The sequence below is a fragment of the Zingiber officinale genome, chromosome 1A, assembly GCF_018446385.1.
Source record: "Zingiber officinale cultivar Zhangliang chromosome 1A, Zo_v1.1, whole genome shotgun sequence".
NCBI lineage: Eukaryota > Viridiplantae > Streptophyta > Magnoliopsida > Zingiberales > Zingiberaceae > Zingiber > Zingiber officinale.
This window is the reverse complement of record NC_055987.1, coordinates 56708919-56735552: the sequence shown is the minus strand read 5'-3', so window position 1 is coordinate 56735552 and position 26634 is coordinate 56708919. Positions and strand designations below refer to the sequence as shown.

General features: G+C 36.7%; 1 protein-coding gene across 4 annotated transcripts in view; it reads left to right on the top strand.

Moving 5' to 3' along the window:
- The first annotated feature begins 17429 nt into the window (after positions 1–17429).
- The window catches only part of LOC122025046, a 39754-nt gene continuing 30549 nt past the window's right edge, over positions 17430–26634 (top strand). For 2 of the 4 annotated variants that reach the window (XM_042583830.1, XM_042583825.1), the window contains exon 1: positions 17430–17758. The gene's annotated coding sequence lies outside the window, so the exon portion shown is untranslated. The remainder of the gene's footprint in view (positions 17759–26634) is intronic. The other 2 variants (XM_042583812.1, XM_042583805.1) reach the window with 2 other exon arrangements.

The window sequence follows — 26634 nt, the reverse complement described above, 5'->3', positions numbered from 1 at the left end:
ATTAGAATAAGTAAGAAAAGTATGATCCTGTTTGAGTCTGTTTAGATCAAAAACAGAGGGAAAAAAGGTTTGTCATTTGGTAGACCAAGGGGCAAGCTCGGGCAGTCGCATGAAGAATAAGTGAGATTTCCAACCTTTATTGGAAGAAGACATTTCTTTGAAGAAGACCATCTTTGGATGGGGTTAAAAAATAAACACCCCAGGTTTTGATTTCTTAGAATAAGCAAATAGGAAAAGGTTACTGGGGGTTAAGAAAATGTCGAAAAGTCAAAACAGCATGTATAACCCACACATATAATGAAAAACATTAGGAGTAAACTTTTGCAGGGGAATGTCGAAGTATTGAATGACCTCTGACATGAAAGGAGCAAGAGGAAAAGGAAGACCAGTCATTAATTGATCCTTAAAGAAGGTAATGTGATTAGTAGGAGGGTGATGAGGGTAAGCATTGGGAACAGGAATGAAGATGTGATAATCCTTAGGGATTTTGTATTAGAGGTGGAGGGTGGCTCTATCAGAGTTGTTAAAATTCGAGCAAGTATGAATGTACCAAGAGGAAAATGATTCTTCTACCATGAGAAAACGCAAGAATAAGAAAGAGATAGATCACTTACTAGAATTCTGAAAAGAAGAGACAAAAAAGGGAAGTGTGAAAAAGCAAGGAAATGCTGAGTGTTGTAGAGAAAAGAAATCGCTGGAGGAGGGTATCAGAGAAGATGAAGGGAAAAGTGTTAAGAATGATGGTTGTTTAGGGTTTTTATCTAGTACAATTTAAGGGTAGCCATTCGATGAAAATGGTAAGAAGGAGAAGGAGCATTGGTTTACATGGAAGAAGATATTGTTGATTTGTGAGGCAGAGCACACATCACGGTTCACAAAGCGGGGATTATCAGAAAAGATTACAGAAAATAAGTAGTGATGCCACATGGGGGTTTACCCATAAATGGGCATTTATAAGAGACGTGACCAGAGATGCTTAAGCTTATATAGAGTTCTCAATACAAGTTTGGCTGAGTAAAGGCTGAATGAACATAAGGTTCTCTGTGAGCACCTGACCGGGTGAAGCCCAGATGGACCCAAAGATATTTAACCATATATAGAGTTCTCGATACGGGTTCAGTTGGGTAAAGGCTAGACGAACATAAGGTTCTCTATGAACACCCGGTTGGGCGAAGCTTGGATAGACCCAGAGATGCTTTACCTTATATATATAACTCTTGATACATGTTGGTCAGGTAAAGGTTGAACAGACATAAGGTTCTTTGTGAACACCTGACCAGGCGAAGCCCAGACGAACCCAGAGATGCTTAACCTTATATATACAACTCTTGATATGCGTTCGGTCGGGTAAAGACTAAACAGACATAAGATTCTCCATGAACACCTGGCCGGGTAAAGCTTGAATGGACCCAGAGATACTTAATCCTATATATAGCCCTTGATACACGTTCAGATGGGTAAAGGATAAACACACATAGGGTTCTCTGTAAACACCTGGCTAAGCAAGGCCCATACGGGTTTAATAATATTTCGTTTTAAAACTCTTTATACATACACTATCATTCGGATGAGGATAAATTGAACATATGACTCTCTACATATGTCTGGCCTGACAAAGGTCGGACGGGTTTAAATTACCTGAAGATATAATACCTCTAAAATATAGCTCTAACATACGTACTTTATTATATGACTCCTCAAGTAAACTTATGGCATAATATAGGTACTATATTAGTTTCTGAGTAAGTTTTTGCAGTATTTAATGTATGATCAAGCAGATTAATACACTATCAAATAATTCGGATGACCTTGTGGAGCGGCTGAGATGCATTCAATAGGAAAACAACAAACATCACTTTGACAGCTTGTCATAATTGTCGGGGAATATCCCTTTGAAATCTCCTGTGAAAACTATTTGGTTTCCCATTGGTGAGTTAGTTGTAACAGTGTTCTTCTCTAATAACCTCAATAATGATGCGAAGCATACATGACAAAAGAGGTATATCTGTGGGTAGAAAAAGGATTCCTCGGACTATCATGAAACACCCAGATTTTACTTTCTTCCATCACCTAATAAACTCTAACAAACTTGGGACCACCTCACGATCGCAGAGGTTATGTGAGGTGATATAAAAAGGGGAATCCCCTCCGTTGGCAACGTACGCAAACATTTACACCTGAAGTCCTGCTTTCTTGTACTTTCCCTATTGTTCTTCTTCCACTTATAAGAGAGGGGACTAACTTGAGCGTCAGAGGGCCTAGCCAGGGATTCTCATCTTGGTCTTAGGTCACTAACACTTTGTTGGCTCATCTGATTATGCGCAGGATCGTTGGGGAGTTCATTTAGATCATGAGAAGCTCATTACTCTTTGACTAACCATCCATCGGTGGCAGTGCACCATCTCATAGCCTTCAGACAGGATCAAGTTTGGCGTCATCTGTGGGAATCTTCACCTGAATCTGAAGCTTTACGATGGAGGAGGCTAGAAAACTCAATACCGTCACCTTAACGTAGGAAGATCAGGATATTAAATCAATGCCAAAGTGCATAAATTACTTCAATAATAATAATAAGCCAACACTGGTGGTATGTTGCCGCCACTAAATCTAGAAACATCAACAACCACTCATCAAAGGGAGAGAGGGGTTTAGGAGGAGAGCCCTGCTCACTTGCTCCCTGCACCTCTCTCACCAACCCAGGTGCTTCTGAGCACTTTTTCGTACGCTATTAGAATAGTTGGGCCAAGGAATAATACTCCAAGAGTCTTCTAGAGAGGTACCTATATGAGATAGGTACAAAGGAAAAGTTGTAGCCAGTGATAGCTCTCTTGAGTAAATTGCTACTCCATTCTCTCAAAGGGTGCTGGATGATCCATTACCTAAACGTTATCAGAACCTGAACATAGGAGAATATTCAGGAACAATAGACCTAGAGGATCATCTCCTTAAATTTGAGCACGCCACCCTTCTTCAGCAATTTATGGATGATGTAAAGTGTCGGATGTTCCTCACCATATTTGGTAGAGCAGCCCAATGATGGTTCAAACGGTTGCCAGATAATGCTATTCATCACTTCAAGGACTTTCACAAGGTATTTCTCCACCACTTCTCTAGCAATCGGTGATATCATAAAACCCCTTGGAGCCTCTTCTCACTTAAACTGGGCCCAAGGAGACCATTCAAGCCTATATCAAGAGGTTCAATCAGGTGGCTATGGATGTTTCAATGGCCATCATGGAGATTTTAGTAAATGTCTTTTCTAGGGACTTAATGATAATGATTTCTTTAAAGATTTAAACTTTGACCTATTGATTGAATAGACAATAGAATTTATTGATGTTGAAGAAGCTCAAGCTGCTCGAAAGAAGGAGGGTGCCACACCCGCTTCCGCTCCAACCCACGAATGCCCAGGGTTACCTGCTCCACCCAAAGGACCTCATACAAGTCATCAGTATCATCATCCAAAGGTGCAGCCCCAGGCCGTGCAACATTTGGGGGTTCCTCGGGAAGCTCCTCGAAGGTGGTGCACGTATCATTAGACAACCACTCACAATATGAAAGATTGTTACACTCTACGGAATCAGGGAGACGGCAATACTAGATATCATCATTGTTCCCCAGCTCCAAATTGTCAACTATATCCACGATGAAATAGCCCACTCAAGATTGAGTACTAGGCGACCGAGCCATAGCCAGGAACATTACAACTCCAGGCTAAGCAAGCCCAAATGCCCACCCGAGTACAACAAGAGCAGTCATCCGCTCGGCAGGAAGAAAATCGCAGTAGGCAATTGGGCCTAAAATCAGCTTCGGGTGCAGAGATCTAGAGGGAGTAGAAATACCCCATCATGATACGGTAATAATTAAGGTTATCATAGCTAAGTACAATATCTCCTGTACTTTTATTGAAAAAGGTAGCTCTATTAACATTATCTTCAAACAAGTATTTGATTAACTATAAATTGACCCAAGTGAGCTTCGGCCTATGTCAACTCCTCTGCATAGGTTTACGAGCAACGAAGTCCAGCCGCTCGCCAGATAAAGTTGGCCATATCCTTAGGGGAGGAGCCCCTGATGAGGATGCGCCGATTAATTTTCATAATGGTGGATGCACCCTCGGCCTATAATGTCATCTTGGGTCTACCAACCCTTAATAAATTTTGGGCAGTCATTTCAACCTTCTGCAAAAGATAAAATTCTCTATGGGTGACCAAGTGGGGGAAGTCAAGGGCGATCAACTAGTAGTACATAAATGCTATGTGGAGATAGTGAAGACTGAGGCTAATGCCACCCGAAAAGTACAAAGGATGGAGATTAATACTATTCAGGAAAGCTGCCCATTCTGGTGTATGAAGAAAAGGAAGAAGTGCAAGTTTAGGTTAGTCGACCAAAAGCCACTACTCATATAGCGGTCGACCTGACTCCTGAACTTATGGCTAAACTGGTGGAGTGTCTGACTCACAATAATGATGTATTTGCCTGGATCTCTAAAGAAGTGAAGGGTGTATCTCCTATAGTCATGGAGCATATGCTTCATGTCTATCCTGATGCTCGTCCTATCAAACAAAGGAAGTGAGATTTTGAGGCTGATCAAAATAAAATTATTAAAGAAGAGGTGGATAAGTTATTAGAGGTAGGTTACATTCAAGAGGTTCAATTTCTTAGTTGACTAGACAATGTCGTCCTGATATTTAAGCTAGGAAATAAATGATGGGTTTGTATTAATTTTAGAGATCTTAACAAGTCTTGTCTGATGGATTATTATCCTTTACCCCGTATCGATCTACTTGTGGACTCCACCTATGGCTGTGAATTTATCTGTATGCTGGATGCCTATCAAGGGTATCATCAAGTACCGCTTGCCAAGGAGGATTAAGAAAATATTAGCTTTATAATTGCTGAAGGCACTTATTATTATAATATTATATCGTTCAGACTAAAGAATGCAGGGACTACCTATCAAAGGCTCATGAACAAGGTCTTCAAAAAATAAATCAGGTGAAATATGGAAGTTTATGTGGATGATATCCTGATCAAATCTCTTCAGGCTGTAGACTTGATTGATGACATAGAAGAAACCTACAAAACTTTGAGACAATATAATCTTAAACTCAACACTTGCAAGTGTCTGTTCAGGGCCAAAAGTGAAATTTTTTTGGGATATATAGTTACTAAATGTGGAATTGAAGGTAATCCTGGTAAGGTACAAGATTTGCAGGATATGGCTCCGCCTCACAATTTGAAGAAAGCACAAAGATTGACCGACCGAATCACCTCTCTATCTCGTTTTATCTCTCGGTTGGTTGATCAAAGTTTACCCTTCTTCAACATACTTTGCTGAGCAACAAAATTGTAATGGAATACTGATTGTGACAAGAAATTTGAAGAGTTAAAGAATTATTTGTCTTCTTTACCTGTATTAGCCAAACTAATAGTGGGTGAAACCTTGTGGGTTTATCTGTTACCTAATGAGCAAGCTGTTGGTGCAGTATTAGTAAGGTAGGAGGAGAAAGAACAACAACCTGTGTATTTCTTTAGTCATCCATTAAAAAGAGTCAAGTGGCATTACACTGCACTAAAAAAATTAGCTTATGTATTGGTTCTAACCGCCCGAAGATTACGCCCGCACTTATTTTCTCATTAGATAATTGTATTAACTAATAGTACTTTGGGTCAAGTACTTATTAGCCCTTAAGCTTATGGAAGATTGATCAAGTGGACCATGAAGCTCAGCAAATATGATATACAGTATCAACCTCGAACGACCATCAAGGCTCGGACCTTGGCAAATTTTATAACAGAAATACAAGGCCTAAAAATGGAGGAAACTTGGAAGATATATGTTGATGGATCCTCTACCCAACAAGTTAGTGGGATGAGTATTTTCGGTATATCACCCAGAGAAGATCGGATGTAGTTATCTAGTCAGTTAAATTATCAGGCAACTAATAATAAGGTAGAGTATAGGTCTTAATAATAGGATTGCAGGCCACACGACATGTAGGAGCTGCCTGGGTTATAATCTACTCAGATTCCTAGTTAGTTGCCCAACAATTGTCCAATAATTTTGAAATCAACAATGACTGCCTCAAGTTATATGCAGAAATATTTGATAATTAAGAGTTGAATTTCAAGAAGTGATTATACAAAAGTTTTTCCATTCAGATAACCAAATGGTGGATGAGCAAGCTAAATTAGCCTCGGCTATAGTTCCCTGGAATTTGGATAGGCCCATTGAACAGACATTATTAGTGGCTTGCATTGAATGACAAGATGATCTAGAAATATAAAGCGATTTGAGGACGCCGATCATCCTATTCTTAAAGCAAGGCATTCTATCCACTGATGGAGAGCAAGCACGTACACTCAAGAAAAGGGTTAGCTATTTACTATGATCAAAGATCATCTTTATAAGAGAGCCTTCTCTTGTCCGTTACTTAAATTATTGGGTTGGATGATGTGCATTATATTCTTCAGGAAGTACACCAAGGTTCTTGTGGAAGTCATGCAGGAGGGCGTTCTCTCATACGGAAGGTGTTATTGGCAAGGTATATTTGTCCTACTCTACATTTTGATGTAGATCAGTTGGTGAGGACCTATTTATCTTGTCAGAAACATCAAAATATACCAATCACCCCATAGAATTGCTCAAAACCTCTATTATTTCTTATCCATTTGATCAATGGGGTATGGATATAGTAGAACCTTTTCCCTTAGCACTTACTCAAAGGATATTTCTATTGGTAGCAGTGGATTATTTTTTGAAATGGGTGGAGGTTGAACTGTTGATGCGGGAAGCATCTGACGATCAAACCTAAGTTTTGATAATGACAAAGGGATTCAAAGTTAAGATTCCTTGTTATCCAATGTGCTTAAATGAGATTGCAGGAAAGTCCTAACTGCGGTTAGCAGGTGAAAACCCCTAGGGGTGGTAACCCCAGGTCCTAGGGGGTGGTAACCCTAGGTGGTAGAAAACCCTAAGGGGCGGTAACCTTAGGTCCTAGGTGGTGGTAACCCTAGGTGAAGGAAAACCCTAGGACGCGGTAACCCTAGGTCCTAGGGGATGGTAACCCTAGGTGGAGAAAAACCCTAGGGGGCGGTAACCCTAGGTCCTAGGGGGTGGTAACCCTAGGCAGAAAGTCCAGTTTGTCTGGAGGATCGGACTGGCACCAGGTAATCTCTCCTTAGGAGAGTAGGTGAGGACGTGTTCCCCGCAGAGGGAACAATAGGCGTCGGGTCGACCTAGGGTTTTCGGTCGAAAATTCGAAGTCAGACCCGAACAGTCCAATGACTGTCATACATTTAATTTATCATGTTTATATCTCTTCTAACTTTGTCTTGCAGGGTACGATGTTGTTTTGGGACTAACATATCTTGCAGGTACAAAGGAATAAGTTTAGCCTCGGATGAACAGTGTCCGAGGTGCCTCCATGGAGCTTGGAGGCACCTCGGGTGCAAGTCGAAGCAAGCTGTCCAGAGGAGCTGGAGGTGCCTTCATGGGGACTGAAGGCATCTTGGACCACGGTGTGGAGGCACCTTGGAGTGGCTTGAAGGCGCCTTCAAGTGGATGAGGTGCGACCAGTTCGAAGTTGATCCACACGGCTGACTCAGGAGGATTGGAGGCGCCTTGGATGGTAATGGAGGCGCCTCTAACACTGTATAAAAGAGGAGTTCGAGCAGCTTCTTCAAGAATCAACAAAACAAGCGATCCTTCTTCCGTGTGTTGCTCAAGAGACGTTCCAGAACTGCTGCAGCAACATCCCGATGACCCGAAGCTTCATATTTAGCATTTCTTGTTGTCGATATAATTATTACTACTTTTAATTGTACTTAGATTGTAATAGTTTTGCGAGATATAGTTGTTGCCCACAGAAAGCGATTAACGATCGCGGGTCTTGGAGTAGGAGTCACCCAAGGCTCCGAACCAAGTAAATCACTTATGTTCGCATGTTGATTGTTTTATTTCCGCTGCATTACTTGCCTTCTTTACGAAACCGAAACGAGTGAAAGCCACGAGCGCTATTCACCCCCCCCCTCTCTAGTGCTTCTCGATCCAACAATTAGCATCAGAGCGGGGTAGCATTGATCTGGTGCAACCACCAATCACGTAATTTTTTTGTGGTGTTTTCTATTTTTCGGAGTCAATTGGAAATTAGCATAACTGCTATTTTCTGATTAAGTTCTTTTCATTATCGTACTCTTTTCTCGAAGTTGGTGCAACACCACTCGAGAACATAATTAATTATTATCTTTCATACATCACTACTAATCCAGGATCAAGTCCTGGGATATTTTTCTTTCTTCTCTCTGCGGCAGATCTAAAATGGCCTAACAAGAAGGCTACAACACTGTCCGTCCCCCACTCTTCACCGGAGAGGACTTCGGTTACTGGAAGGGCAGAATGGAGAACTTCCTGAAGATCCAGTTCGAGACGTGGATGATCGTCAAGACTGGATTGGAACTACCAACTGATAAAGATGGTAAACCTACACCCTGCGAGGACTGGGAACCAACATTAATCAAGAAGGTGGAGGCAAATGCAAGAGCAACTTGTACCCTCCAGTGCGGACTAACAAAGGAGGAGCTCAACCGCGTCGGTCCATTCTCGAGTGCCAAAGAGCTATGGGAGAAGTTGATCGAGCTTCACGAAGGGACCTCCGATACCAAAGTAAGTAAGCGAGATTTGTTATTCAATAAATTGTATAACTTAAAAATGCAGGAAGGTGAGATGGCTAGCCAGCTCCATGCCTAAATTCAAGAACTACTCAATGGACTCCATGCGATCGGACAGAAGGTAGATAACCGGGACATCATAAGGTACTCCTTAAACGCCTTTCTGAGGAACACCTTGTGGGCACCATTGTAGATGCCTACAAGGTTTCAAGGACCTCTCTACTATTAAATTAGATGAGTTGTTTTCTGAGTTTGAGCTTTATGAACATACTAACTCACGTCCAGCCAAGAAAGGGTTGGCTTTGATTACAGAGATAGGAAGAGCACGCGAGTCAAAATCAAAACATAGAACTAAACAAGAATCAGAAGAGGAACAAGATTCGGAAGACGACAACGAGCTCACAACCGAAATCGTCAACCTGATGAAGAAACTCTACAAAAAGAAGGGCTTCAACAAAAAGGATGTCAAAAAGGCTATCCAGACTAAAGAAGCCCAAACAAGCTCAAAGGTCAAATTCGAGGTGACTTGCTACGGGTGCAATCAGAAGGGGCACATCAAGGTGAATTGCCCGAACCAAAAGGATCCAAAGAAACCAAGAAGGAAGAAGGCTCTGAAGGCAACTTGGGACGAATCTTCGTCCGAGGAATCCGACGATGAAGAAGTCGAGCAGGCAAGCTTCCTCGCATTGACAGCACGAGACGACACCAGAAGCGAGGACGAATCGGAAGCCGAGTCCGAGAGAAACCATGGATCCACATCCGTTTCCGAAAGGCCAAACCCCTCTGTAAGTAAATGTCGTTTATATAGTTTAATCAATTACTTAATGCATAAAGTAGCTAAGTCCAAAGTTCGAATCAAGTCGCTTCTAAAGGAGGTAACACTCCTTAAAGAAGTGACTAACACCGAATCCTTGACTGATCCAGTATAGACTGGAACCTCAACTCAAGTTCAAAAACTTGAGGAAGAGAATTCTAACTTGAAAAGTCAAGTCAAGGATTTGAAGACTACTTTGGAACGGTTCACACTGGGCTCTAAGAATCTTGACTTGATTCTTGGGACACAAAGAGTCGTTTATAATAGAACTAGACTAGGTTTTAAATCCAAAATATTGATCCTATCTATCCTTAGACAACAGACCAAATAGTAAACTAGTCCAAGCATGGGTACCCAAGTCCAACTTGGTCAATTAAGTTGGACTTGGTCAATATTGGCTCCCCAAGGATCAAGTTCATTACCTTGATAAACCTTATCGAGGCTATGATCTAGGGGGAGCAAAAAGAAACACTGTCATAATAAATTAATAAACAAATAAAAACCATCTTAATAAATAATTTTTTAAAAAAATAATTCAAACTTTAAATTAAATAAAAGTTATAAAGGAATATGAAGGGAGGCTTCAGAATAGCTGGCACCTCCAAAAGGAATCTACCCGACAGGGTAACTAAACGCAACCTACCCGGCAGGGTAATTAGGACTAGAATAAAAAGGGCTAAGTTTAACTTGACCCACGCGGTACTGGTGAAGTATTGGATGATAGTACGTTAAGGAAGCTTAGTCTATGCATGTCTAGGAAGATATGACTTCGACCTGATGCATTTGGCTAAGTGGAACTGACCGAATCTATCCTTTATGGATCCTAACTAGTTAGACCAAGGTTTTCTACTAGGTTCAGTGGATAGGACTATTTGGAAAACCTCGAAGGCATGATTACTTTAATGATGTCCAAGTGACTCACCATAACCTAGAAGTTTATCCAAAGAATACATATTTGTTGAGCCCAAAGCTAAACCTGAATCTAACATAAAGTTAAAACAAACCCTACAATTGAACCTAATTCATCTCACAAAATTATAAGATCCCCTGATTGAAAAACTAACATCGGGTGAGATGATTAAAATTGAAATTAGAATAGAAATTCAATTAAATTAAATAAACTGAAATTAAATTAATTTAATTCAATTAAATTGAAAACCGGTTAATTTACTTAATATTAAATCTTAATATTCTTTCAAAAATTTAATTAACTTAATATTTTTTAAAATTTAATTAACTTAGTATTTCTTCAAATTTAATTAACTTAACATTTTTCAAATTTAATTAACTTAATATTTTTCAAATTAAATTAAATCTTAATATTTTTTCAAAATTTAATTAACTTAATCCCTACTCCCATATTACACTAGATACCATCTATATGTATTTTTTTGGGGAGGAAAGACCATTTGGCTTGACTGAGTTTAAGTTAATCTTTCTTAGGGTTCAAGACTATGTCATGTATAGAGTCCTGACAGCCTGCATCTTGCCGATCTCATCTCGGGGCGTCCCGAAGATGCGACCCTAGCATTCATTCCTTTTATATGCTTTGTGTCACTGTTTAGACATAGACATAGCATTACATAGGTTCCAGAATATTATTTATGCATCTAGTACAGTCACATCTCATGTAGTCCATATACCCTACTGCCATGTTTTAACCTACATCTTCTCGACCCTTAGGATAGACACTACCAGAGGGACAGTCATCCCTCTTACCCTATATGACGAGTTTGGGCAGCGTAACCTTAAATTAGCTCGTGTTTATGTCACCGATGAGGGGATTCTAGCTTGGAGGGGTCGACCACAGCCAGTCGCTGTCCCGATTGATCCAGAGGCCGAGGATGCACCGTCCGACATTGTCCTGGGCAAGGGAGAGGAGTGGCTCGACTTCTTAGCCGAGGAGTTTTTCGGAGATCCATTACCTTTCACCTCCGCCGGGCCTTCCACTTCAACCGGACCTTCGACTTCGACACCACTTTCCGTCGAGGACAGACTCGCTCATCTCGAGGTTCAGTCCATTCAGACGTGACGAGCTGTTCTAGATAGCCATCGCTTCCTCCAATCCCTACGATTCGAGATAGCTGTCGGATTCGCTTCTCTCTGGGGTGAGATACGTCGTCAGAGACAGCCTGCACCCGAGCAGCCCCTTGCACCACCTCCAGCTGACGACCATCTAGCTGATGACCCTACTCTTTGACGCTCTTATCTCATGCATTGGATTTTGGACACAAACCCTTTCATTTCCTCGTCTAGTTGTACTTATGCTTATAAGAATTCAGTTACTCTGTTTATTTCTGCTTACCAGTCTTTTTATGTTCTTCTATTTTGCTTAATATGTGTTGGGTAGAATAGATCTTGTTTTTCAAACAAATTTCCTACATCTAATTTTAAATCCTTTTATCTACAAAATTGCTTAATTTTAAATTATCTTTTAAAATTCTAGGGAAAATAATGTTTTCAAAATCCCAATCTTATTAGTCTTTCAAAATTTGGACTTAGCCTAGTATATTCCTCTTAGATATCATGCTCCCCTAGCTCCAGCCAGAGCATCTCACAAATACACTAGACATAACTTGTTTGTGTTTGAAAGAAACTTAGACCGGCGTGAGATGCATAGGGTACAATCTGGACTCCAGAATGCTTATCTCTGTGCATCATAGTGAGTCTGAGCGTTAAAAATTAACGTTACATTAATCAAGTTAAATAATCCAACCCTAGTCAAAACTAACTGGATTACGAACTTAACTTGACTAACCAAGTGAAAACTGTTGCCCTCAAGGTATTCAGCCAGTAGCTAAAGGTTAGATAGTTGGTGGAGGATATTAAAATTTCAAATTAACTCAGCTTGCACTTTAAGACTTTGATACCCTGCTAAAGGAAATTTATTAATTTACAATCTATTTAACTCAACTCATGCTTGGACATTGCGGTTTTAAGCTTACTACTCCTCCCTTGCCTCTAAGGATTTTCAAATTATTAAAAATGTCTTTTTGACTTCTATAACCTTCCTCAAAATTAACTTTTTGATTTTATTTCAAAAATTAAGATCTCAAGTTAACCCAACTTTCAAAATTAACTTCAAAATTAACTTTTTCAACAAAGCCTTTCAAAATCTCTCTTTTGCAAAACTTAGCCTACTATTTTCTAATCTTGCCTTTCGAAAATCGTTTGTTTCAAAATTTCAAAATTAAACCTAACTTTGTACAAATTCTGGCTAAGTAAAAAGAGCTCTTCAACACTAAAATAATTTCCAAGTAAAACCTACAAGAAATGTCATTTTAAAGTACAACTTTTTGGTTGAAAATGTAATTTATTGGTTTTAAAAACTTAGACCTTTCATCTTGTCTCTTTCCTCCTACAAAGTTTTTTTTGATAAATAGCAAAGGGGGAGAGTAAGACAAATTCAAAATACTAATTCAAAATTAAGTGATAAGAAAAACAGAGCTCTCATTAAGGGGAAGCCTTACACACTATGTTTTAGCTTAAATCATGCTTGAACTGTCTATAGCATGCTCATCTTAATTTTGTGCATCTTGTTTTACTTAACTTTGAATTTTTGTTGCCATAATCAAAAAGGGGGAGATTGTTGGTGCGGGAAGCATCCGACAATCAAACCTAAGTTTTGATAATGGCAAAGGGATTCAAAGTTAAGATTCCTTGTTATCCAATGTACTTAAATGAGATTGCAGAAAAGTCCTAACTGCGGTTAGCCAGGTGAAAAACCCTAGGGGGTGGTAACCCTAGGTCCTAAGGGGTGGTAACCCTAGGTGGTAGAAAATCCTAAGGAGCGATAACCTTAGGTCCTAGGGGGTGGTAACTCTATGTGAAGGAAAACCCTAGGGCGTGGTAACCCTAGGTCCTAGGGGGTGGTAACCCTAGGTGGAGAAAAACCCTAGGGGGCGGTAACCCTTGGTCCTAGGGGGTGGTAACCCTAGGCAGAAAGTCCAGTCTGTCTGGAGGACCGGATTGGCACCAGGTAATCTCTCTTGAGGGGAGTAAGTGAGGACACGTTCCCCGCAGAGGGAACAGTAGGCGTCGGGTCGACCTAGGGTTTCCGGTCAGAAATCCGAAGTCAGACCCGGACAGTCCGATGACTGTCATACATTTAATTTATCATGTTTATATCTGTTCTAACTTTGTCTTGCAGGGTACGATGTTGTTTTGGGACTAACATATCTTGCAGGTACAAAAGGATCAAGTTTAGTCTCGGATGAACAGTGTTCAAGGCGCCTCCATGGAGCTTGGAGGCGCCTCGGGTGCAAGCCGAAGCCAGCTGTCTAGAGGAGCTGGAGGCGCCTTCATGGGGACTGAAGGCGCCTTGGACCACGGCGTGGAGGCACCTTGGAGTGGCTTGAAGGCGCCTTCAAGTGGATGAGGTGCGACCAGTTCGAAGCTGATCCACGCGGCTGACTCGGGAGGATTGAAGGCGCCTTGGATGGTAATGGAGGCGCCTCCAACACTGTATAAAAGAGGAGTTCGAGCAGCTCCTTCAAGAATCAACAAAACAAGCGATCCTTCTTCTGTGTACTGCTCAAGAGACATTCCAGAACTGCTGCAGCAACATCCCGATGACCCGAAGCTTCATATTTAGCATTTCTTGTTGTCAGTATAATTATTACTGCTTTTAATTGTACTTAGATTGTAATAGTTTTGCGAGATATAGTTGTTGTCCACAGAAAGCGATCAACGATCGTGGGCCTTGGAGTAGGAGCCGCCCAAGGCTCCGAACCAAGTAAATCACTTGTGTTCGCGTGTTGATTGTTTTATTTCTGCTGCGTTACTTGCTTTCTTTATGAAACTGAAACGAGTGAAAGCCACGAGCGCTATTCACCCCCCCTCCTCTAGCGCTGAGCCACTAGCTAAGATTACTGAGCATGCAGTTATCAATTTTTTATGGCAGCATATTATTTGCAGATTCAACATTCCTCATAAGATGGTTTTTGATAATGGAAGGTAATTCTAGGGTAGAAGAATCTAAGAATGGTGCTTAAGATATGGTATTATACAGGATTTTACTTCTGTAACTTATCCATAAAGTAACAGACAAGCTAAAGTAACAAACAGAGGAATTATCAGAGGGCTTAAGACTAAATTAGATTATGTTGGGGGGAGCTGGGTGGATGAGTTACCTAGTATGTTATAGGCATATCACACAACTCCTCGAGAATCGACAGGTATAACTCCTTTCCACTTAATGTATGGTGGTGAAGCAGTGACACCGGTCAAAATAGGGATAGAATCAGATCACATGTATTTATATGATGAAGATAATGCCGACCGACATCTTATGGTACTCAACTTGATAGAAGAAATTCGAGATAAGGTAGCAGCTCAACTTATATCATACCGTCAAAGAATGAGGTAAAATTATAATAGAAGGGTTATTCCTAGATTTTTCCACATAGGTGATCTTGTCTGGAAGCGCATCAAGCTAGTTGGGGATGTTAATAAACTAGATCTATAATGGGGAGAACCATTCAAGGTGGTATAAAAGCTCGTCTCTAGTGCTTACTATTTAGAAGATGCTGAAGGTCAAAGATTAGATAGACCTTAGAGTATCAATCATCTACAACCTTATAGAGTTTGACAAGTACGCATGTAACTTACTCTTGTATTTTGCTCAATATATTTATAAAAAGTGCAGGCAGAATTATCCTAGTCAATTAGTCACATTAAAAAGATGACCAGAGACTTTAAACCATACAGTCGATCAGTCATGTTAAACAGACGATTGGAGATTTTAAACCATATAGTCGATCGATCACGTTAAATAGATGACCAGAGACTTTAAACCATACAATCGATCGGTCATGCCAAACAATGATGGATCATTGGATTAAATCTAATCTAAATTAGGCTCATTGATCATGCATTAGATGAAGAGCAAAAGGGAGTTAATTTTGAATTGATCATGCATTGGATGAAGATAAATATTAATGTCAATTAAGGAAATTGACATTAAGATAATTTTCTGAATGAGTACAAAAGAGTTTTTTATTCATTTTCATGAGGATACTTTTGTGTTCTTGCTCTTCTTTTTCTTCTTCTTCCACCATGGCCAAAACCTCCCTTATGGTTGCTAGCACAACTTTGGTTGGTTTCTTCTCCACTTCATGAGTTTATGAGACAGACGAAAGGCTTATTCGTGTGGATACCAAAAGAGGCGCGAACACTTGATCATACTGAGATCCAACGAGGACAAAGTTGTAGTCGGGAGTTCGTGTTTACGCAACAAAGTATAACTCTCATCGCAACAAAGACGAACACTTGATTATAGCAGCTACCAGATAGTTGCTACAAAAGTGTAGAAGTTATCCAGTAGTTGCTACAACACGTTTAGGGTGAATTTAAGATTTATACTGTGTAGAATTTACGCAGTAGCTATTACAACGTGCAAAAACTACTAGGTAATTGTTACAATGTGTATAAACTATCCAGTAGTTGCTACAACATGTTTAAGATAAGTTTAGGATTAAAGATTTATACTATATAGAAGCTACCAGTAATTGTTATAATGTACAGCAGCTACCAATAGCTGCTATTATGTGTTTAGTGTAAGTTTAGGATTATTATTTAGGGTTTAAGATATCTAAACACTCTTATATCAAAATGCTATTTATCAATTTGGTCAAAATTATTTAAACTTCATCAAAATAACTCTAAAATAGTTGTAGAAAAAAATAATTAATCAAGTAACGTAGAACCTAGGATGGCCAGGTCGACTCCATGGAAATTTTTCACCGATCACCTAGGTAAATCGGGGAAGTATACATGAAAACTCATCCTGATAGTCTGTATTCACATATCTACTACCCATGAAGGAGATAAAATAGTTGTAGAAACTATTATGATATAATAATATTCAAAAATTTTAAACATAAATTTTAAATTTCAAAAATATAGATCCGCTATATTAACGGTCCCCTAGTGCACGGATATGAAGAGATGTATAAGTAGATACATAGGTGTCAAATGTATGATGAAATAAACTCTAAGTCATCAAATTTTGAATAAATCTTAAATTTTAAAACTTTTACACGTAGCAGCTATCGAGTACTTTTAACATATTATAGAAATCATCCGATAAGATTAATTTTGAAATAAAATTATAACAGGGGCATCTATTTAAAAAAAATGTACGCTCATTAGATTTGTAAATTGAAGATGCTCTTTTTATTTTTGCCCAAAATAATAATTAGAGGCGCATTTTAAGTGAAAATAAGATTATACATGCAATGGAATAAATTATTCTTCCGTTTCATTCCCTTCTTAGAAATGCATCCTTGGATTTTCCTCAGATCCATATATCTGCACTGAAACAAAATTCGACAAAGACATATTTCGTCTTTAATTCTTCTTTAATGGCAGCTCTCTTGTGTCGCCCGGGATGCGGTGGTGAGGTGCGAAGGCAAAACAACTGCTCCCAAATTAATCAAGTGGCCCGCCATATTCATCGCCATCACATGTCTCAGCTAAATGTCATTTTGAAGCCTAAAGTAGATTCCAAAGGACACCGGAGAATCATATATACTTCACATTTTAACATCATATAAAATCTAGGAGTGGATGGATAAGAGTTTAAATTTGTCATGGAAGTATTGTTATTGTAATAAATTTACAAGTGTTAGTGCTAATCAATTTGGATACTTAGTTAAGAGAACAAGATATGATGAAATCTTTTGAGAGGAATAATGTGTTATCCTGTCATGCGCCTATAGTTTGTGTATTTATATAAATTTCCTTTTATATATGTGGAGCCAATACTAGGAGTCGCTAAAATAATAGATTTTTTTTTTTTTCTTTTTTGAGAGGAATAAGACGTTGACGTTGCACCAAAAAAGAAAGCGAAAAAGCTAGCTGAAGAAAAGAAAGCAAGAAATGGGCATGAAATTGCACAAGAACTTTTCCTTTATTCTGCTCCAGGTGTCAGACTCACATGCTGAGAGAGACAAAAAGGCGAGCAGAGCAGCAGCCAGCCAGCCAGCCAGCGGCGGAAGAATGCATACAAATCCCCACGTGCACTGCGACACGGCTGTCCTTCGTCGGCTTCTCCCTCTTTGGCCCTTTGGCACCATCTTCTCTTCATCTTCTTCTTCATTTCTTTCCCCTGTTTCTCCTAACACAGCTGCAAAAAAGGAATGAATATGCATTATTTAATTTGATGAAGAATGAGAGAAATTTTGTTTCTCAGGTCTGCGCGATGACTCTCCAGTCAAGAAGGTGAAATTTTGTTTCTCAGGTCTGCGCGATGACTCTCCAGTCAAGAAGGTAAGTCTTTTTGTTATTTCCCCCCTCCCCTGCTTTACAGTGTTAATTATCTCCAATTTGAAGTTCGGAAGGAAGGATTTTTATTTTCTGTTCTGACTGTTATTTTTTTATTCTCTTTTCTCCTCTTTTTTAATTAGTTAATTTTCTGATGACAATAGAGTAGTTTATTTCCTATACGTGCGCATGCTCAAAATTGCTTTGAGGAAAGGGAGCTTATCTAAGAAAGAAATAATTTGTCGTTGTATAAATAAGTGAATGGTATCTGAATATTTCATACTGAAAAGTAAGTTTACTACGTTAAAAAAATGCTACTAAAATATGATACATATTTGCAATGGCGGAGCCGGGTTGAATGATCTATCCGGATTGTGAGCCATGAGCACCGTGTCGACACTGTCACCCACTACAAAAAAATCCTGAGTGTAGCGATGGACTTATTCTGTCGCTAATTATATATAGCGACAGATCCATGATAGATTAACAACGGAATATATTCTATCGTTGATATTTTTACAACAGAATATACAATGCAATTGTTGATTAGCAGCGGATTTGTATATTCCAATGCTAAAAATAGCGATAGATTTATATATTCCGATGTTATATTCTATTAAGCTACTTAGCGACGGATTTAAATAAATCTATTGTTAATTAGCTTGAACGGAATTTAGATTCCATAAATAAATTAGCGATGGAGTTTATATAAATTCATCGGTAATTAGCAACGATAAGTTAATATCGGTCGCTAATTTGCAATGGAGATGTATTAGCGATAAACGAAATTTGTTGATATATTGGCGACGAATATTAGCTAATTTTTGTTAAATTTTTTTTAGAGCAACTGCCCATTTTCATCCATTTTTCTTGTTTACATCCAAATATAATCAAATATAATTATCATAAACAACGATTTTCGTAACAAACTCACAATACAATACATATCAATAAGCTCACAATACAAAATCACATAAACAAATATACATATCAATTTAACCAATACAATTCATACACACACACAAAAAAAATAACATAAAAAAAAGGTAGATCCAATATCTTAGCGGCCCCGCTAATGTCTGCCCTACGAATATGGAGAGAGGTACATGCAGGTACATAGGCCATAGACACATGGTGGGGTAAATCCCAGGTCGTCAGTTCTTGATAATCGACCTCTGGTCATTACACCAAAGATGTCATGCACCCACAGTCTGCGCTACGCCCTGGGGCAAACAAAAAATAACATCAAAAATTTATAAGATCTATTGCATAGTACATCTATAATCTGGGTACAAAGTTTATATCATCCATACAAGAAATCATTGATGAAAATTTAATACAAAATAAAAAAATATACTTCACTTTTTATTTTGGATATTTGGATATAGTAATAGAAATATGCAACATCTGAAAATGATTATGAAAAATTATAATACAATTAGAGATGCATATAATTTTTTTAAAAAAAGTAATAACAATATTTTTGATTAAAACACAAAGAAAAATTAAAAACTAAGATAAACGATAACATATGTTAAAATGATTACTCAATAGGGGAATCACAAATCCTGATTTTCCATTGGCAATTCTTATACCTCACTATATGAGGTGGAGGAACTAGCACTTCCCCTGATGCCTAAGGCCCTCATTCGGTCAAAGACAACTTTAGCTTTGAGCCAAGCCCGTAGAGGGAGGTCTTCTTCCTTCCACCAACGACATCATAATAAATGTCATTAACCTCATCAGTGGAAAGAGGTTGTGATCCCTCTCCTTCTGCATTAGGCTAAGACGTCTATGCAACTCTAGCGGGCATTGCTTCTTGTGTCAAAATAATGATTTTATTAACCTCCATATAAAGTCTACAAATATATTCACAAAAGTTAATATTCTTATGTTAATTGTTGAGGAACATTGATTGACAAATGACTCATCCTCCTTCTTATGGATCTTGTTAAATACCTCCCAACAATTAACAGGTCTTTATAATTCAGCAGCCTTTGTATAGAGAATGCAAGTACATTAAAACTAATAAAATAACATATATAAGAAATTTTTATATTAAAATTTACCAAGTCAGAGACATGCTTCATAATAGAATGAGATCCAAGAATATGCTTTGTGGATTTGATGCTCGGCCTAGTAGGCTATGAATTGTGATTGCCTCAAGCAATCGATGAATTAGAATCTTAATGTTGGGGAGACCAAATGACTCTCTAAGCCTCCCAAACTGCATCAGGGATCTCAGATGTCCTAGTGCCCCTCTGTCTGCACTTGTATAACATGTCTCTATACAATTTAGTGCATCAGTTATTCCAATTTTTTTTAAATTCAGCCTTATGACCCTCCTCCTAAACATACCTCTACTACAATAATAGATTTTGAGACTTAGTATCAATAGGACTGTTGGCATGTGAGAAAGAAGTAAATCACGTGTATTTTAAAATCTTTTCTTTTGAATTGAAATCAAGTGGGTAGTGGAAATAATAAAAATGAAAAACAAACACACACAATGCTGTAAGTTACTTGGTTTAGAGTCTTCGACGACTCTTACTCCAAGACTCAGGTCCCTTGGATCTATCAATAGGTAATCCATTAAATTCTCTTCCAGAACCACAGGAAGAATAATCCAAATAAAAATAATTGAAGGAATTGTAATAATCCTACACTTCCTCTATTTAATAATAAGTAATGGATAATTGCAACTTAAATTAAAATATACCAACTTGTAGTAAATGGAAGTTGAAGCTTGGAGTCGGTGTCATAGCATTGTAGTAGAGCAACAATGCATGCAGCTGTAGTAGAGCAATAGTGAAGCCGCAACGTGAAGACAAAGTCACAAAATGATCGTTGGAGCTCGTGTTGAAGTTTTTTTGTGGCTGCTAGTCGAATGTTCTTTTATAGTCATTTTCAGGCACCTAGACCACCCTCGGGTGCCTGGATCGAGGCCTATCCAATCCTGCTTCGTCGTCGACTTATCCATGTCCTGATGCTTGGACCCAGTATGGGCGCTTGGATCGCTGATGTGTCCATGCCTAGTGAAAACTTTATCTCTAAAAAATCATCCATCTCTAGGCGCCTACACTGGTCCGAACGCTTGGACTCTGACGTGTGATAGACAATCAACATGCGCCAACTCATCTTCTTGGGTGCCTAGGTTCAGGCCAATCCTAGCACCTGGACTTAGTCCGGGCACCTAGAGACCCTTTTTCAGCTAACTTGCAGTTTTGATTTCCTACAAAAACACGTTAGTCCAAGCAATAAAAATTATCCTACAACAGAGTTAGCACATCAAAAAAATATGATCAATTTATAACTTAGATCTTATCTTTCTAAGACCAGGATCTAGTCATGGTCTATCTCAGCTTAGACATCTGAAATGACTCTAAACTAAACTGTGCCTATAATCCCACCATGACTCATTCTGATCAGATTTTTCTCCTTCAGTAACTTACCTTCACTTACCATTTGCAGTCACTTGACTTCTTCTTGGCCCACCAGGTCTTCCTACTAGAATTGCACATCTAGACTTCAGCTAATCATTTAGAATCGAACATCCTAACTGGACTTCCTGTAATAATCATACATTAGGACTTCGTGCTAATTGTCAGGTCCTCACACTGAACTAAGCTTCAACTTGTGTCAAGTCCTCTAGATCCATCAATTTTTACACATTCAGTAAAGAGGTTAGACAAACATAACATCTAACTTTAATCCATTTATCATTTATCAAAACCTAAATTTGAACATTGGCGCTAATTAAGTACACCAATAATCTCTCTTTTTTTTATTTATTAACAACCTAGGTTAAAGTTAGAAAAATTTACAAAAACAAAAACAACACTAGAATGTATGAAAAATTATGTTGTTCTCTTAACATTGTTTTTAGGTTATGATTTTTCTTATCTTAAACTTTTGCTCTCCCCCTTTGACATTCATCAAAAATATATGAAAATAAGTTAAACCAAAAGTAAATGACGTAAGTTAGTAGATGCAATAATGATTTTTTAGGCCTATTTCATGGAGAATTTTAAAAGTTTTCAAAGGAATGTTTCAAGCAATTTTTCAAAAGTTTTCAAAGTAAATTTTCAAAACATTTGCACATTATTTTTCAAGATATTTAAAGTAATATTTTTTTAAAAAAATCAAAGTATTTTTAAATTAGTTTTTAAAGTAATTTTTAAAATATTTTTAAAGCTATTTTCAAAGTAATTTTCAATAAGTAAATTTAGAAAATTATTGATAAGTTTAAATTTTGAAAATTCTTTTGTAAGTAAATTCTTTTTCTAAATATTATCTCCCCCTTTAGTTGACACTCCCCCTTAATTTGACACTAGAAATTGAGTTTATTTAAGACGTGTTAATTAACTTGCTCAACATATTTTCAAAGCACTTCCTCCCCTTAACCTAGTGTCTTACTTTTCAGATAGAAAAACATATTTGTAATTATTAAATTTGTAAATATGATAGGTTTATGAGTTTAGAGGGATTAATTATTTCCTTAATGATTAAAGTTGAATTAAGTTAATTAGGTTGCAAGTTTGATAAAGTTAAAATTGTATTAAGGTATTTAATTAAAGATAGGTTAAATTGAGATAAACGATTAATTCATTTAAATTAAGATTAAATTAAGTTTAAGTTAAGTTAAGACTAAGATAAATTTAGAGAGAGTTAGAGTAAAGTTAAAGTTTTAATTAAGGTTGTAGTTAACCTTTTTAAATATTATGTTAATTGACAAAGCAATTTGGTTGAGTTAAATTGACTTAGTTAAATTAAATTAATTTAATTTAAATTAAGGTATTAATTAAGGTTAAATTAAATATTCAATTAATGTTAACCTAAATTGTTAATAAGGTTAGATTATTAATTAAAGTTAAATTTATGTTAAATTTTAATTGAAAGAAACGTTTTACTTAAATTGGGTAAATGTTATATTTTTAATTAAATTGAATTTTTTTGTTAACGTTAATTTTTAATTAAATTGTATTTTTAATTAAGCTAAATTTTTAATTAAATTGAATTTTTAATTAGAGTAAATTAGCTTAAATTTTTAATTAAAGTAAATTTTTAATTAGCATTGAGTTAATTAATTTTTTTGACAATTTATAAAAGAGTTTTCAAAATATTTAAAAATATTTTTTACATAATTTTTAAAAGATTTTTGAAAGATTTTTTTGAATGATTTTTATAAATAATTTAAAAGATTTTATAAAATAATTTTAAATTGGTTTTAAAAATAATTTTTAAACATTTTTATAAACTTTTAAAAATAATTTTTAAACATTTTTATAAACTTTTAAAAATATTTTTTAAAACATTTTTAAATAAATATTTTTAAAACCTTTTAAAGTGATTTTCAAAATATTGTAAAATTATTTTTAAAATATTTTTAAAAGTATTTTTTAAATGATTTATAAAAGGATTTTTAAAATTATTTTTTAAAGATTTTTAAAATTATTTTTTAGGAGAATTTTAAATTGATTTTTAAAATGATTTAAAAAAAACAAATAAAAGAATTTTTAAAATATCTTTTAAATGAATTTTGAAATATTTTTAAAATTATTTTAAAAAATATTTTTAATGTGATTATAAGAGGATTTTAAAATAATTTTAATTTGGCTTTTAATTTATTTTATATTTTAATTTAATTTTAAAAATTGTTTTAAAAATATTTTTAATTTAAATTTTACTTATTCTTAGTTAGTTTTTCTTAAGTTTAATTAAATATTAATTTAAGTCTGAGTTTAATTAAATTTTAATTTTAAGTTTTTATCTTTTTTTCATCTCACTCGATCTGAGTTTTCAATCAAAGTAATTTTATAGTTTTGTGAGATGAATTATATTAAAATTTTAATTTGAAGATCATTTGATCTTTTGATTTATATTCAAGTTTAACTATTAGTCAATTAAATGTACATTTCAAAAATAAGTTCTAAGCTGTGGCGAAGCATAGGGGTCTTTTTGGATATCAAAATAATGACTATTTCTAGACAAAATATTTTGAAGAAATTGAACATTTAATTTTTCTATTAAGAAATCTTGGTATGACTAGTCTACGATGTGACAAGTAGTTTCAGTTAGTATCACTTAGTTATGTAGACCAAATAGGGTACGGCTTACCCAGCTTAACTTCCTAGTCCAAGTTTTCCTAAAATACTTCTTGCCCCACCCTGGTACTTGGTTGAACAAGCGTCAAATTATTTTTTTAGTCTAGTCCTAACTATCCATACGAGTAGAATATATTTTAGAGATGTAAATTAATTTGGTGTCTCCCCTGAATCATATAAATTTTGTTTTATTAAGTGTAATTAAGATAATTAAGTCCTAATTAAGGTTTAATTAATGTTTGATTAATTTAAATTTAAGTTTAGTTTAAGTTTTTAATTTTTATTTAATTAAGTTTGTTAAATTGTCTTTATTGGAAAGATTAATTTTAATATTTAAGTTTTTATTAATTTATATTTTTGAATTTGTATGATTTTGTTTTGATTTTACCCTAGTGTTTAAATTCATCCTTATATTTATATTTTCTTTACTTTTTTAAGTTTATATTATTGATTACTTAGTTGAAGTTATTAGAATATTTTTATTTATAGAATTATCCTTAAATTTTAAATTTTTAATTTACTAGATTATCTTTGTTTGAGATATTATCTTTAGTATCTAAAATTTTCTTTTGTGTAGAACTTTTTAGATCTAAATTATAAAATATTTTATTAAGAAATATATTAATTTTATCTAGATTTATATTGATTTCATCATTTTTATCATTTTAAATTGAATTTATATTAATATTTAAATTAATGAAATTATTATTATGTCTAAATTTTTAAGATTTTATTAATTAATTTATTTAAGTTGATTCAGTCAATGTTGTATTTGATCAAGTCAAAATTACTGTCGATCTGATCAAAGTCTTGATTGACTTCATAAATTTAGATTTTTATTTAATTCTAACTTCTTAATTTAAATTGAATTTTTGAACTTTACTAAATCATTCAAATCTAAATTGTCATAAGAAGGAACCATACTAAGGGTATTTTCGTGATTATCTAGATTATCATACAAGTCATTTAAATCGCTACTGACAGGAGTAGTACGGTAAATATTACTGACCTTAAGCGTATTGGTGCAATCGACCTCCAAGCTTTTAATGTTTGACCAATATATTTAAGTATGTTTCATGGACCTTGATCATGGGAAGTCCTAGTTGCAGACTAGGTAAGGGAAATCTCGGTAGATCGTGGAAGCTAGGTGGATTCGATATGTCTGGAGGACCTGATCCCTGGGTAGCCAAATACTGAGTAGTCAAGGGAAATCTCAATAAATCATGGAAGCCAAGTGGATTCAATAGGTCTGGAGGACATGATCCCTGGGTAACCGAATATTGAGCCTTGGTGAGTGAAGCCAGGTGGAGAAAACCCTAGGGGGTGGACATGTTTGTGTGGCCAATCTAGAGAGGGATCTGAGCACGGTCGTGCAACCCCGCACGGTCGTGCCTCACATCCAACAGTCAAGCAAGGAACGACCGTGCAACCCTGCACGACCGTGCCCCCTATGACCGATACCAGGCAGTACACGGTCATGTAACACTGCACGACCGTGCCCCCAGAGCCGAGCCCTAGCATCACACGGCCGTGCCAATTGGCACGGCCGTGCAACGCACCCAGAGCCAAGAAAGGGCATGGTTGTGACATCCTTGCACGGTCATGCTGCCATGCCGCACCCCAGCCTATAAAAGGGGTTTTAACCCTTTTTCGGGGGGAGAGAGCCGAGAGGCGAGCCGTCAATAGGAGAATCCCTCTGGTGTCGTTCCACGCCGTCCAGGACATCGATCCAGCGATCTTTTATCACCACATCAACTCCAGAAGAAAAGGATTGGATCCGAAGATCACTCGTTGTCATTGGATAAGCATACTTCTTCTTTCTCTCTTCGCGTTTAAGAATTTGTATGTTTAAATACATCATGTCTTCGGGTTTTTCTCCGACGTCTATGGAGTAGAGTCCTTGTTCTAGGATGAGGGAGTAATTGTGGATTGGTTTTGATGTAAGACTCATATTATGCTTATATTCATTGAATGATTTCGCTTGCTTTGTTTCGACTACTCGATTGCTTTGTCGTGTTGATTGATTGTGTAGGAATTGCCAACCTCATAGAAGGAATACCTTATATCATACACCCGAGGGACCCTAGTGACAGGGGTAACTCATTCACGGACATCTAGGGTACTTCCTTGAAAGGAGAGGCGACTCCTTCACAAGGAAGTAAGAGACCAAACTAAGCTCCTTAATTCTATCTTTGATAACATCAATTAGAGTTGTGTCCTTGTGATCTACCGACTCGCCCTAGTGACAGGGGTTGACTGTAATAGGATTTCATAGAGATCGTCTTTGTTTAGTGCTTAAGGATAGTTGTTTTAGCTTCCGGCGAATGCATGCTGATGGACAATGAGTATAGGATAGTATGTGATACATCAATACCACCACAATGAAATCGAACTCCTAGAACTCTTTATTAACTAGGTTGATTTCTTATCATTGCTAGTTCTCATTTCCACTTTCTAATCTCTTTTCTTAGATTACTTACAACCATCACTAGTGTAGTTAATCCTAAGTGTGCCATCACTAGTGCTTATAACTAGTCCTCGTGGTATCGAGATTCTTTATTATTGACGACGAATCCATGCACTTGCGGAAGCGTAACAGTATGATATTGTCTACTTTGGCTTAAGTCCTTATGTTTTATTTTTAGACTCAAAAGATCTCATATCAATAGAGATATCTTTCATCTTTTAAACTCATGATCTTTTCCATGTATTTCTAATGTGAGACTTTAATTGTATTCTAATGTGTGACAACAAGTGCATGGCTATGTCATTAGATAC